The sequence below is a fragment of the Corythoichthys intestinalis genome, chromosome 14 (assembly GCF_030265065.1).
Source record: "Corythoichthys intestinalis isolate RoL2023-P3 chromosome 14, ASM3026506v1, whole genome shotgun sequence".
Classification (NCBI taxonomy): domain Eukaryota; kingdom Metazoa; phylum Chordata; class Actinopteri; order Syngnathiformes; family Syngnathidae; genus Corythoichthys; species Corythoichthys intestinalis.
Window position 1 is genome coordinate 4847609 of NC_080408.1, and position 14571 is coordinate 4862179.

General features: G+C 36.7%; 1 protein-coding gene across 5 annotated transcripts in view; it reads left to right on the forward strand.

The window, feature by feature from the left end:
- Positions 1 to 14571, forward strand: part of LOC130930233 (disco-interacting protein 2 homolog C-like) — a 98376-nt gene that overhangs the window by 21735 nt on the left and 62070 nt on the right. Inside the window, exon 1 of one of the 5 annotated variants that reach the window (XM_057858034.1) lies at positions 7751 to 7896. The exons of the other annotated variants lie outside the window; for them this stretch is intronic. The gene's annotated coding sequence lies outside the window, so the exon portion shown is untranslated. Of the gene's footprint in view, positions 1 to 7750; positions 7897 to 14571 lie in introns of those variants that run through there. 5 annotated transcript variants of the gene reach the window in all.

The following is a 14571-nucleotide window of genomic DNA, read 5'->3' on the forward strand; positions in this document are numbered from 1 at the left end:
GTGTCCCACTTGTTGTTGATTCTTGACAAAAAATTAAAATGTTATATCTTTATGTTTGAAGCCTGAAATGTGGCGAAAGGTTGCAAGGTTCAAGGGGGCCGAATACTTTTGCAAGGCACTGTAGTGTTCTCAGTTATTCTTTATGACATAATAAAGGGCTTTGTGATGCATGAGTGTGAAGCAATATGATGAAACATTACTAGCTGAAGCATTACACATGCAAGATGATGAAACATTAATGGCTGAAACATTAATATGTGACAACATGTCCACTTGTTACGTGTGTTTTTTTGTTTTGTCACCCTTTGCTGGCGCTTGGGTGCGACTTATTTTGTAATTATTGACATCAACAATGGCGTGCTACTAGTTTATTTTTTGATTGAAAATTTTACAAATTTTATTTAAAACGAAAACATTAAGAGGGGCTTTAATATAAAATTTCTATAACTTGTACTAACTTTTATCTTTTAAGAACTACAAGTCTTTCGATCCATGGATCGCTTTAACAGAATGTTAATGTTAATGCCATTTTTTTAATTTATTGTTATATTAAACAAATACAGTACTTATGTACAGTATGTTGAATGTATATATCCGTCTTGTGTCTTATCTTTCCATCCCAACAATAATTTACAGAAAAATATGGCATATTTTATCAATGGTTTGAATTGCAATTAATTATGAATAATTGATTTTTAAGCTGTGATTAACTCGATTAAAAATTTTAATCGTTTGACAGCCCTAATATATATTAGGGGTGCACGATATCCATTTTTTTCAAACCGATATCGATAACTTCTTGCTCCTTAAGGCCGATACCGATACGATAACGGATAATATATATATATATATATAATTTTTCAATGTATATTCACTAGGGTTGTTCCGATCATGTTTTTTGCTCCCGATCCGATCCCGATCGTTTTAGTTTGAGTATCTGCCGATCCCGATATTTCCCGATCCGATTGCTTTTTTTTTTTTTTTTTGCTCCAGATTGAATTTCAATCATTCCCGATAATTTTTCCCAATCATATACATTTTGGCAATGCATTAAGAAAAAAAATGAATAAAACTCGCACAAATATATACATTCAACATACAGTACATAAGTACTGTATTTGTTTATTATGACAATAAATCCTCAAGATGGCATTTACATTATTAACATTCCTTCTGTGAGAGGGATCCACGGATAGAAAGACTTGTAATTCTTAAAGGGTAAATGTGACTTTGTATATTGTGACTAAATATTGCCATCTAGTGTATTTGTTGAGCTTTCAGTAAATGATACTGTAGCCATTTAACTGTTCTGCCCAAATGCATGTTGGGAAATGCAACCATGACTGTGCGTAGTGTTACCAATTGATATATCTTCTCTGCGTTGGGAAGTAACGTAGGGTGTTAAGGAAAAGATCAAAGACTACCGTTCTTCCCCACATTGCTTCCCACAATATTTTTAAATGTTGTGAGAGGGATTTTAAGGCTTTAGCCAATTAAAAAGAGGCTCCAAAATTCTCTCGACTCACTTTACGCTGCCTTTTAGCTCTATATACTGTATGGGTAAAATGGCGCCATTATAGATTGAACGCATCGTGTAGCGCATGCGTTAATTGCGTTAAATATTGTAACGTGATGAATGTAATAAATATTAATTCTCGCCGTTAACGCGATAAATTTGATAACCCTACCTTAAGCTTAAACTAAAGACTCTGGAAGAGTGTAACACATTATGTCTGTAACGTTAAATACAATTAGAAAACGATTTAATTAAAAAAAATATATATATATATATGAAAAAAAGGCATGTCCGATATTTTTTTGCCGAATCCGATACTTTGAAAATGATGTGATCGGACCCGATCGATCGGCATCTCTATTAAATACAATTATTGGAAAGCTGCCACCACTCCCGGTCAAAATGGATTGGACGTCTAGTGCCGTCAATGTCTGCCTTGACCCCTTGATGTCTGAATTTGCATTTAACACATATACAGTACGTACATCAGAAAGCATTGGGGGAAATGCATGAGTACATAAAGCTAGTAATGATGATTTCAAAAAAATATATATTAGAGCTGTCAAAATTATCGCGTTAACAGGCGATAATTAATTTTTTAAATTAATCACATTAAAATATTTGACGCAATTAACTAGGGCTGCAGCTATCGAATATTTTAGTAGTCGATTAATCGATGGACTAGTTAGTTCGAATAATCGAGTAATCGGATAAGGAACATAAAAAATTAAAATACCTGAGCTAAGCCTCAAACGGCATAAATTTATTTTGAAATATGAAATTGAAAAACAAAAGAATAATTGGCTAACTTACATAGAAAAAGTCCGCTAGCTTAAATGCTACAAAAGTTTTTTTTACAATGCTCTAAACAAATGGTTCAGACACATATTCCCACAAAAAACGCCGAAATATACCTATAAACTAAAAAAAATAAAAGGGGGACGTTCCTCCTTTTTTGTTCTTATGAATTTCAAATAATTAGAATTAAAAAATTTAGAAAAAAAAAACATCATTGATTTTTTTACTTTTTTTTTTTTTTTTTTTAGAAATTTCTGAAAAATAGAAGAAAAAAAATCAAATAAAGAAAATAGGGAAATGATGAAAATTAAATAAAAAGGGGGAAGTTCCTCCTTTTTTATTTTTGTTATAGAAATTTCAAAAAAAAAATCTTCATTTTTTTTTTTTTTTTAAACTTTTATTTTTGTTTTAGACATTTAAAAAAAATAATGGGGAAATGAAAAACGCATTTGGAAAATGAAATAAAATTTAGAATTGAAATTAATATAACATGTAGTTAGGGGGGGAGTTCCTTTTGTATTTTTGTTTTGGAAATTTCAAATAATGCAAAAAACTAAAAAAAAAAATCCTCAATTTTTTAATTTTACACTTTTTTATTTTTGTTTTACAAATTTCTAAAAAAATTAAATAAAATAAATCTTTGATAATTATTTTTTTGAATTTAATTTTCTGTATTTAATTGCATTTTTTTTCATCATCTTTTTATGATTTATTTTGATATTAGAATTTTTCTCAATTTAAGCTGCATTTTTTTTGTTGTTGCTGTAATTTAATTTTCTATATTGGCTTTTTTTGTATTAATATTATTTGTATGTATTTATATATTCCTGCAATGTTTTATGTACAGTATATTTGTTACATGTTAATTCAGGCATCAATTGAGACATTTTTAACTAATACATTATTGTTATTTTTTTTCTTTACTATTATTATTTCATGTTTATATATTACGATGAAATATTATTATTATTAATTTTATTGATAGTGGTACTCTGAAAGCAAAGTATTCTGTGTCTAATCCATTTGACTGGGAGGCCCAATAGCAATCGAACGATTGACTGAACGCGCGAACCTCTTGCACAACATACTGAATCAATAATAGGTCAGCCAAGTGGAAATAATTCCACCTCCACACACACACACACATAAGATGGCGAGTGACGCTATGAATAGAAGTGCGATGCTGCCACATGATCTCATGTGACACTATATTATCAAATCTTCACATTGCCTTTTTGTTTGTAATAGTCATGTATGCTCATTCGCACGCGTTCCACATTCGCTTCAGAGAGGCGTCCCAAAACGTTTATCGTCTCAGAACTTTTCTCGGGAAGCTTTTTTTTTTTTTTTTAGAACTAAAATAATAGTATTGATGTCACCGAGAACACTGTTTACTTGTATATTACAGTATGAAACTGAACATATTTGACATGGCTTGGGCAATGATTATTAGTTTAATCGTGATCAGTCACATTAGATTAATTGCGATTAATCGCAGGAATGAACAATGAATTCAAAAGTAGTACTTGTGACACTAACAGTGGGGCAAATAAGTATTTAGTCAACCACTAATTGTGCAAGTTCTCCCACTTGAAAATATTAGAAGTCTGTAACTGTCAACATGGGTAGACCTCAACCATGAGAGACAGAACGTGGGGAAAAAACCCAGAAAATCACATTGTTTGATTTTTAAAGAATTTATTTGCTAATCATGGTGGGAAATAAACTTTTGGTATTGACCAAATACTTATCTCAATACTTTGTTATGTACCCTTTGTTGGCATTAATGGAGGCCAAACGTTTTCTGTAACTCTTCACAAGCTTTTCACACACTGTTGCTGGTATTTTGGCCCATTCCTCCATGCAGATCTCCTCTAGAGCAGTGATGTTTTGGGGCTGTCGTTGGGCAACACGGACTTTCAACTCCCTCCGCAGATTTTCTATGGGGTTGAGATCTGGATCGGGCTAGGCCACTCCAGGACCTTGAAATGCTTCTTACGAAGTCACTCCTTTGTTGCCCTGGCTGTATGTTTGGGATCATTGTCATGCTGAAAGACCCAGCCACGTCTCATCTTCAATGCCCTTGCTGATGGAAGGAGATTTTCACTCAAAATCTCTCGATACATGGCCCCATTCTTTCTTTCCTTTACACAGATCAGTCATCCTAATCTCTTTGCAGAAAAACAGCCCCAAAGCATGATGTTTCCACCCCCATGCTTCACAGTGGGTATGGTGTTCTTCGGATGCAATTCAGTATTTTTTTCTCCCCCAAACACGAGAACCTGTGTTTCTACCAAAAAGCTCCATTTTGGTTTCATCTGACCATAACAGATTCTCCCAGTCCTCTTCTGGATCATCCAAATGCTCTCTAGCAAACCGCAGACGGGCCTGGATGTGTACTGTCTTCAGCAGGGGGATACGTCTGGCAGTGCAGGATGTGTGTGGAAGCGATCGCTATATTTATTTAGTTTTTTTAATCCCGCGCCATGAAAATGAGTGACTTCCGGCAACAGTCTCGAGTTGAGAAAGAGGGCGCTGTGATGTGTACGGAGGAAGGAGTCCTCTTCACTATACAGCCGTATTGTTGTATGAAAAGGACTAAGGATTCAGCTGATTTTGCGGATTAATACGTTTATTTTTCGCATCACACCAGCCAAACGGCTGCAGAAGAACCTTGCTGTTGGAGGGAGAGGCGTGTGCGCCTTTTTGGGGTTTCAAAAGGTTCCCATTCACCAGTGGATATTGGCCAAAACAAGCCCTACTACTGTGAGACAATTGGACTTACGAGGAAGTGAGTAAACATCGTGTTTTGTATGTCAAATTCTGGGATCATTTTAATATGTAGGTGGCTTGCATTTTGTGACATGCTCCTTGTCCCCTCGGCTGACGAACGGCAGCTTGTCGCCACCCCCCTCCCCCCACCCCGTCGGGAGAGTACTACTAGTATACTCTGCTTATTCCCCTCTTCATTCAAGTGCCCAGTGTTCTGTCAAATTTTCCGACGGATCAGAAATTGCAACTTTGAGTTAAAAATAGCCGCTAATACAGCAATTACAAAGTAAACAGTACAAACTTTCTTTAAATAGAGGACTACTTATGTTTGATCATGGATTGACATGTCATTGTCATTGATTGGCAGCGGTCATTGTCCAGCTGCTTCCCCGGGGAGCTCCCATGTCCGTAGTAGCTAAGACCTAGCTGTAAATTGTTCTCCGCCGGGCAGTTTGCCGATCAGCGATGCCAATCGACAACCCAGTCGTCATGTGAAATGATCCAGGCTAGTTATGTGTGATTTTCCGCTTCGAAGACTTTGAAACATCACTCGGTTCGGGTTAGCGTGTCGTAGGGCTGCAGCTATCGATTATTTTAGTAGTCGATTAATCGATGGACTAGTTAGTTCGAATAATCGAGTAATCGGAAAAGGAACATGAAAAATTAAAATACCTGAGCTGAGCCTCAAACGGTATTAAAAATAAATAAATGAGGATCTATGTACAACAAAAGAACAATTGGCTAACTTACATGGCAAAAGTCCACTAGCTTAAATGCGATAATAATGCTAACGTTTTTTTTCCCAATGCTCTTAACAAATGGTTCAGACTCATATTACCACAAAAAAACAGCTAAATATACATATAAACTAAATTACGAATGCATTAAAAAACATTAGCCCAAAGAAAAACCTAGCTTACGCTGGTCTTAACAGGGAGCAGTTGAATTCAGCCATGTGAAATAAGGCAGACCAGAGGGCAATGTATCCACCCTAATCAATAAACGAAATGTAAACACTTAAAAAAAACCATTACAACGCCACTTTAATTAAACGAATACTCGAGGCAACAAAATTTACTCGAGTTAATCGATTAATCGTTGCAGCACTAGCGTGTCGGCTAGCTTTCACGCCTCTTGGTTTGTTTACATTCTCCGAAGCCGGGAAAGGGAAATGACATAAGCCCGATTTAGATGGTGTAAAATATCGTTCGGGAGGTGCGACAGTAAAGGTGAAGTCGACAGTTTTGACCATTATGGAGTAATTTTGCCATGTCGTCTTGAATAAATTGATTTTTATCATTTAATATTCCATTTAGCACAAGACGGTTATTTGTCATGACCATGCCATTTATTTAGGTATTGGGTAAAAAATACTTGGATAAAAAATAATATCCTGGAAAAATATTGGAGTAGAGAGACTGAAACAATTACATTTTTCGGCTCTCTTCGTCGTGTTTTCCTCGTTGTGAAATATTCCCCCTCAACGGGATGACTGGTCCTTCTCAAGCCATTTATTTAGCTATGGGGGAAAATACTTGGATAAAAAGAATATCGTGTAAAAATATTGGAGTAGAGGGACTGAAACAATTACATTTTTCGTCTCTCTTCGTCGTGTTTTCCTCGTTGTGAATTATTCCCCCTCAAAGGGCTGCATACTAAATCAAACGAAATCGTGACTCCGCTGACGTCATCCACCTGTTGGGGACGCTAGAGCCCTATAATAGTGGGCGTGGCTAACCAGCAGATTAAAAAACTAATTTGTCATCATCTGCTGTTTTCCGAAAGTCTTAAATAGGATTATTATGTGAATTAGAATCATATTTTGAGACGATTCGACTACATACAACACTTTAGCAAAACGCAGATGTTTTCCGAAATTTCCAGGTTTGCGGTGAATCAGTAACAGGCACACTTTTCTAAAATAGACAATGTTTATTGATTAGAAAATGCAGAACAAATGAGATTTATTGATTACAATCCCACAAGAACAAACAAACAAGTATCACAAACAAGCATAACAAATGTCAACGATGACGCTAGATTTGAGTTTGTCAACCCCAGAATCCCCGCGCTACCGTTACAGCAAAACAAAACGTCCCTTTAGCAATGAAAATCGCTTACCGTGACAAATGAGCGGGGAGCCAAAACACTCCGCAGCGCGGCAAAGGATTTCCGCCAGCGGGTCACCTACGGATCGCCTGGCTTTGTCCCTTCACCGCCTAACCGGAGCGTTGGCTCCCGCTCATTTGTCACGGTAAGCGATTTTCATTGCCAAGGAACACCTGGTTGTGCTGTATCGTAGCGCGGGGATTCTGGGATTGACAAACTCAAATCTAGCGTCATCGTTACCCTTGTTTTTTTATGCTTGCTTGCTCTTCTGGGATTGTAATCAATAAATCTCATTTATTCTGCATTTTCTAATCAATAAACATTGTCTATTGAGCAAATCTGTTTGTTACTGATTCACCGCGAACCTGGAAATTTCGGAAAACATCTGCGCTTTGCTAAATTGTTGTATGTAGTCGAATCGTCTCAAAATATGATTCTAATCCACATAATAATCTTATCTAAGACTTTTTTTCTCCTGTCGTGCGCACTAAACTGATATATTGTTCATCCATCCACAAGATGTCAGTATTGTAGCCCCAGACCGTACAGTTTTTCTTTGGTTTTGCGATGTGCTCTTGGCTTCTCTAGTGATGACTTACTGGAATCAGCAGGCAAAAAGAACAAAGTACTTTATTTGGGAAAGAATCTTTGAGGTATACAGACGCTACACGCCTCTGGGAATCCTTGATGAAACAAAATCTGTAAGTTTGCACGTTTTAACAGAGGTTCTGATATCATTTCGGTGTGTTTATTCTGTTAATTTGTTGTCATTTATGTGAAGCGAAGCAACATGTTTTTGTGCTAAGCTAAATTAGCCACTTCATGTGATTTACTTATAACGGAGCTAGTCTTCACGTGGCTTCTTCTCCGTGGTGTTCGGCAGCTATTTTTCCGTTCGTCGGTCAAGGCATCGAAACTTGGAATCGAAATTAAAAAATATGAACAGTTACGATTGTTAGTCCCGGATCCCTTCGATGCCCAGTGCCCAACCAATGTCATCAGCCTTGTGTTTGTTGTCTCTTTCCCCTTTATCTTGTCCTGAATTTTTCTCCTACTCCAAATTTGATTCAAACATATGTATGTCACATACTTCCTCAGTAGAGGTGGGAATCTTTGAGCACCTAACGATTCGGTTACGATTCAGAGGCTACGATTCGATTATAAATCGATTATTGATGCACCCACACATTACCCCCCACCCCCAAACGTTTAATGTTTCGTACATTAGTTCAAAAAATGTTAAAAAATCCTCTCAGGGTAAACCAAACTACTATTACAGTATCAAGTTAACAGTTCAAAACAGTAAATAAAATACTCAAGTCCCCATTCTGTATCAGCAGCTTTAAACTACATTCAATTATTTAATGTTGTGAATCAACCGTTAAAGTTCTTAAAATTGCTCCAGTTATTCCATAATTTCCATTCTGTCTACTTCTGCCATGTGAAAGTTTTAAAACTGTTTTATAAGGCGGCTGCTAGCTACATTCACTAACAGACTAGCATTGTACTTGGACATATTTACAGAAAATAAATGCTAACTGTACTTTTTTGGGGGGGGCTTTTAACCAAGAATCGAGACTGTATTACGTCCATATCTATAAAGAATTCGGGGATTTAAGCATTTATTCACAAGAATTTTCCCCGGAAAAGCTCTGTTTACATAAGGCGGCCGCTAGCTACATTTGCTAACAGACTAGCATTGTACTTTGACATATTTACGTAAAATAAATGCTAACTGCCAGTTTTTTTGTAGTTGTTGTTTTTGCTTTTAACCAAGTGTCGAGACTGTTTCATGTCCATATCTATAAAAAGTTCGGGGATTCACAAGAATTTTAACCGTAAAAGCTGTGTTTACATAATGCGGCCGCTAGCTAAAGTACATTAACTAAAAGACCAGCATTTTACTTTCACATATTTACGTAAATTAAATGCTAACTGCCGTTTTTTTTTTTTGCTCTTAACCAGGAATCGAGACTGGTTTACGTCCATATCTATAAAGAATTCGGTGATTTAAACATTTATTCACAAGAATTTTCACCAGAAAAGCTCAGTTTACATAAGATGGCCGCTAGCTACATTCACTAACAGACTAGCATTGTACTTCGACATATTTAAGTAAAATAAATGCTAACTGCCTGTTTTGTTTTTTTTTTGCTTTGTTTTACATCCATATATATATATATATATATATATATATATATATATATAAATTTCGGGGATTTAAGCATTTATTCACAAGAATTTTAACCGTAAAAGCTCTGTTTACATAAGGCGGTTGCTAGCATTTATTCACAAGAATTTTCACCGTAAAAGCTCTGTTTACATATGGCGGCCGCCACATTTACTTACAGACCAGCATTGTACTTCAACATAATTACATAAAATGCCAACTGCACGTTTTTTTTTTTTTTGCTTTTACCCAAGAAGCGAGACTGTTTTACGTCCATATCCATAAAGAATTCGTGGATTTAAGCATTTATTCACAAGAATTTTTACCGAAAAAGCTCTGTTTACATAAGGCGGCCGCTAGCTACATTTGCTAACAGACTAGCATTGTACTTCAACATATTTACGCAAAATAAATGCTAACCACACATTTTTTTTGTCCTTTTAACCAAGAATCGAGACTGTTTTACATCCATATCTATAAAGAATTCGGGGATTTAAGCATTTATTCACAAGAATTTTCACCAGAAAAGCTCTGTTTACTAAGTTTGTTTTGCTTTGAGACTGTTATACGTCCATATCCATAAAGAATTCGGGGATTTAAGCCTTTATTCACAAGAATTTTTCCCGAAAAAGCTCTCTTTACATAATGCGGCCGCTAGCTACATTTGCTAACAGACTAGCATTGTACTTCGATATTTTTACGCAAAATAAATGCCAACCACACATTTTATTTTGTCCTTTTAACCAAGAATCGAGACTGTTTACATCCATATCTATAAAGAATTCGGGGATTTAAGCATTTATTCACAAGAATTTTCACCAGAAAAGCTCTGTTTACTAAGTTTGTTTTGCTTTCAACCAAGAATCGAGACTGTTAAACGTCCATATCCATAAAGAATTCGGGGATTGAATCATCTATTCACAAGAATTTTCAGTGGAAAAGCTCTGTCTACATATGGTGGACACCACACTGACTGACAGCGTCGTACTTTGACATATTTACATAAAGCTAACTGCATGTTTTTTTGCTTTTAACCAAGAATCGACACTGTTTTACGTCCGTAGCTTTAAAGAATTCGGGGATTTAAGAATTTATTCATAAGAATTTTCACCGGAAAGGCTATGTTTACGTAATGTGGCCGCTAGCCACATTCACTAACAGACTAGCATTGTACTTTGACATATATACGTAAAATAAATGCTAACTGACCATTTTTTTTTTTTTTTTGCTTTTAACCAAGAATCGAGACTGTTGTACGTCCATATCCATAAAGAATTCAGGAATTTAAGCATTTGTTCACAAGAATTTTCACCGGAAAAGCTGTTTACATATGGCGGCCGCCACGTTTACTTACAGACCAGCATTGTACTTCAACATAATTACATAAAATAAATGGCAACTGCACGTTTTTTTTTTTTTTTTTTTGCTTTTACCCAAGAAGCGAGACTGTGTTACGTCCATATCTATAAAGAATTTGGGGATTTAAGCATTTATTCACAAGAATTTTTACCAAAAAAGCTCTGTTTACATAAGGCGGCCGCTAGTTACATTTGCTAACAGACTAGCATTGTTCTTCGACATATTTACGCAAAATAAATGCCAACCACACATTTTTCTTTTTTGTCCTTTTAACCAAGAATTGAGACTGTTTTAAATCCATATCTATAAAGAATTCGGGGATTTAAGCATTTATTCAAGAGAATTTTCACCGGAAAAGATCTGTTTACATAAGGCTAGCTACATTTACTAACAGACTAGCATTGTACTTTGACATATTTACAGAAAACAAATGCTAACTGCCGTTTTTTTTCTGCTTTTAACCAAGAATCGAGACTGTAATACGTCCATATCTACAAACAATTCAAGGATTTAAGCATTTATTCACAAGAATTATCAACAAAGAAAGCTCTTTGTCTGTGATTCCACTCGGTCTGCTTTGACGGCCTCGCCAACAATGCAGGCTCCCTATTTATCGGCCCCGTGTCCCGTCAATACATTATGAAGTCTATGTTAATGTACAGCCACAATAATGATATAATGTATTTTAACTTATTGGCTACCGTTGACGGCTAGAGACGTCCAATCCGTTTGAACTGGGAGTACCACATTTATGTGTACATGTAGGAAATTGTCCTACAAGTACTTCCAGTCAAAATGGATTGGACGTCTATCAATATCAATGGCAACCAATGAGTTCAATTTTACAGTAAAATTAACATTTACCGATACATTTTATCTTGTATCTTACATTTTCCATTTGATTGCTGCCAGACCATCCGAGTCTAAATCTGTGTCCTTTTTTGTTGTTGTCCTTGTCATGCCTTCTTTCCCTCTTGATTTTCTTGCGCTGGTTCCCATCCCTTCCTCCTTGCGAGCTGGATTGCTCAGGATCTGACTTTAAATGGTCATGCTGCTCAAAACACACACACAAAGCAGTTCAGCGTTGCCTAAATGGTTTGTGTTTAAAGCCCCCCCCCCCTATTGGCAGCTTGCATATTCCTCCAAAGAACCAATGAGTCATCTATAACAGGGGTATCAAATGTACGGCTTGTGGATCCAGGGTTGTTCTGCCTGTTGTAGCTCATCCATACCGTACATAGAGAACCACGTGCTTTTAATTTGACATTGGCGCCATTGAACCGAAGCAGTCACATTTGTTCATTCGACCCCTCCCAGTCAAAACGAGTTCAATGAGTACCCTGTAAGGTTTAAAAATGTCATATTTTGTGCATAAAAAGCTTTGTAATTTAACAAATAAATACCAAATGGAGAATACAACGACCCGGGCCGGTGGATCCCGACAACCCGGCTAAAAGGCCTAACTCGGCGCGTTGACCTTAGTTTTAACGAGGGTTGTTCCGATCATGTTTTTTTTTTGCTCCCGATCCGATCGTTTTCGTTTGAGTATCTGCCGATCCTGATATTTCCCGATCCGATTGCTTTTTTTTGCTCCCGATTCAATTCCAATCATTCCCGATAATTTTTCTCGATCATATACATTTAGCAATGCATTAAGAAAAAAAATGAATAAAACTCGGACGAATATATACATTCGACATACAGTACATAAGTACTGTATTTTTTTATTATGACAATAAATCCTCAAGATGGCATTTACATTATTAACATTCTTTCTGTGAGAGGGATCCACGGATAGACAGACTTGTAATTCTTAAAGGATGAATGTGACTTTGTATATTGTGACTAAATATTGCCATCTAGTGTATTTGTTGAGCTTTCAGTAAATGATACTGTAGCCATGCCCAAATGCATGATGGGAATGCAACCATGACTGTGCTTAGTGATAGATTTTCTATCGGGTTCAGATCTGGTGACTGGCTTGGCCACTCCAGGACCTTAAGATGCTTCTTACGGAGCCACTCTTTAGTTGCCTTGGCTGTGTGCTTTGGGTCGTTGTCATGCTGGAAGACCCAGCCACGACCCATCTTCAGGGCTCTCACTGAAGGAAGGAGGTTGTCAGCCAAGATCTGGCGATACATAGCCCCATCCATCCTCCCCTCAATACGGTGCAGTCGTCCTGTACCCTTGGCAGAGAAGCATCTCCAAAAAATGATGTTTCCTCCTCCATGTTTCACGGTTGGGATGGTGTTCTTGGGGTTGTACTCATCCTTCTTTTTCCTCCAAACACGACGAGCTGAGTTTAGGTCTTTTTTTGGTCTTTGGTCTTATCTGAACATATGACCTTCTCTCATTGCTCCTCTGGATCATCCAGATGGTCAGTGGCAAACTTCAGACGTGTCTGGACATGCACTGGCTTCAGCAGCGGGACATTGCGTGCGCTGTAGGATTTTAATCCGTGACGGCATAATGTGTTTCCGATGGTTTTCTTCGAGACTGTGGTTCCAACTCTCTTCAGGTCACTGACCAGGTCCTGCCGTGTAGTTCTGGGCTGATCCCTCACCTTCCTTATGATCAGTGATGCCCCACGAGGTGAGATCTTGCATGGAGCCCCAGAACGAGGCAGATTGACCGTCAACTTGAACTTCTTCCATTTTCTAATAATCGCTCCAACAGTTACCATCTCACCAAGCTGCTTGCTTATTTTCCTGTAGCCCATCCCAGCCTTGTGCAGGTCTAATATTTTATCCCTGATGTCCTTACACAGCTCTTTGGTCTTGGCCATTGTGGAGAGGTTGGAGTTTGTTTGTTTGAGCATGTGAACAGGTGTCTTTTATACAGGTAACAAGTTCAAACAGGTGCAGTTACTTCCGGTAATGAGTGGAGAACAGGAGGGGTTCTTAAAAAAGAACTAAGAGCCAAAATATTTACTAGTTGGTAATGTACCAAATACTTATTTCATGCAGTTAAATACAACTTTATTATTTAAGAATTATGCAATGTGATTTTCTGGATTTCTGTATTAGATTCCGTCCCTCACAGTTGAAGAGAACTTATGATACAAATTACAGACCTCTACATGGCTTGCAAGTGGGAAAACCAGCAAAATCGGCAGTGTATCAAATACTTGTTCTCCCCACTGTATATATATAATTTTTTTCTCTCACTATTTTGCACAGTATATAACCTGTTTTGACCATAGTATGTGTAAAGGCCAAAAACGCTTATGACCATACCTGCTGTTTGTGTTGAATTGTCAAACATAAAACTATTCAATCTTATTTTTTCTATTGAATGTTTATCCTAACAAGTTGAATTAATATTATCAAGCTTCAAAACGGTTGGTCGAGCATGTTTGGTTGTCAATGGGACATCAACATTACAAATTTTGAAAAAAGATTTTGGGATTTTTTTGTCTTTTTGGGGCCAAAATGTGGATTATAATATGTCAGTGAAGAAAACAACAGTTTAGACATGAAGTTCAAGGTGTCCTGAAAAAAGGGACCCAACTGGGCTTTTGTAAACAATTTTTTCTTTGAAATATAAAGGCAACATCAAATGCATGCAAATTCGGCCAAAATAGGTGTTAAAGGGTTCATTACGATTGATTAATTTTTAAGCTGTAATTAACTCGATTAAAAATTTTAATCGTTTGACAGCCCTAGTTTGAGCTAATGTTTTTTTTAATGCATTCATTATTTAGTTTATTGGTATATTTAGCCATTTTTTGTGGGAATATGTGTCTGAACCATTCGTTAAGAGCATTTTAAAAAAACGTTAGCATTTTATAGCATTTAAGCTAATGGACTTTTGCTATGTAAGTTAGGCAACTCAAGCTCAGCTCAAG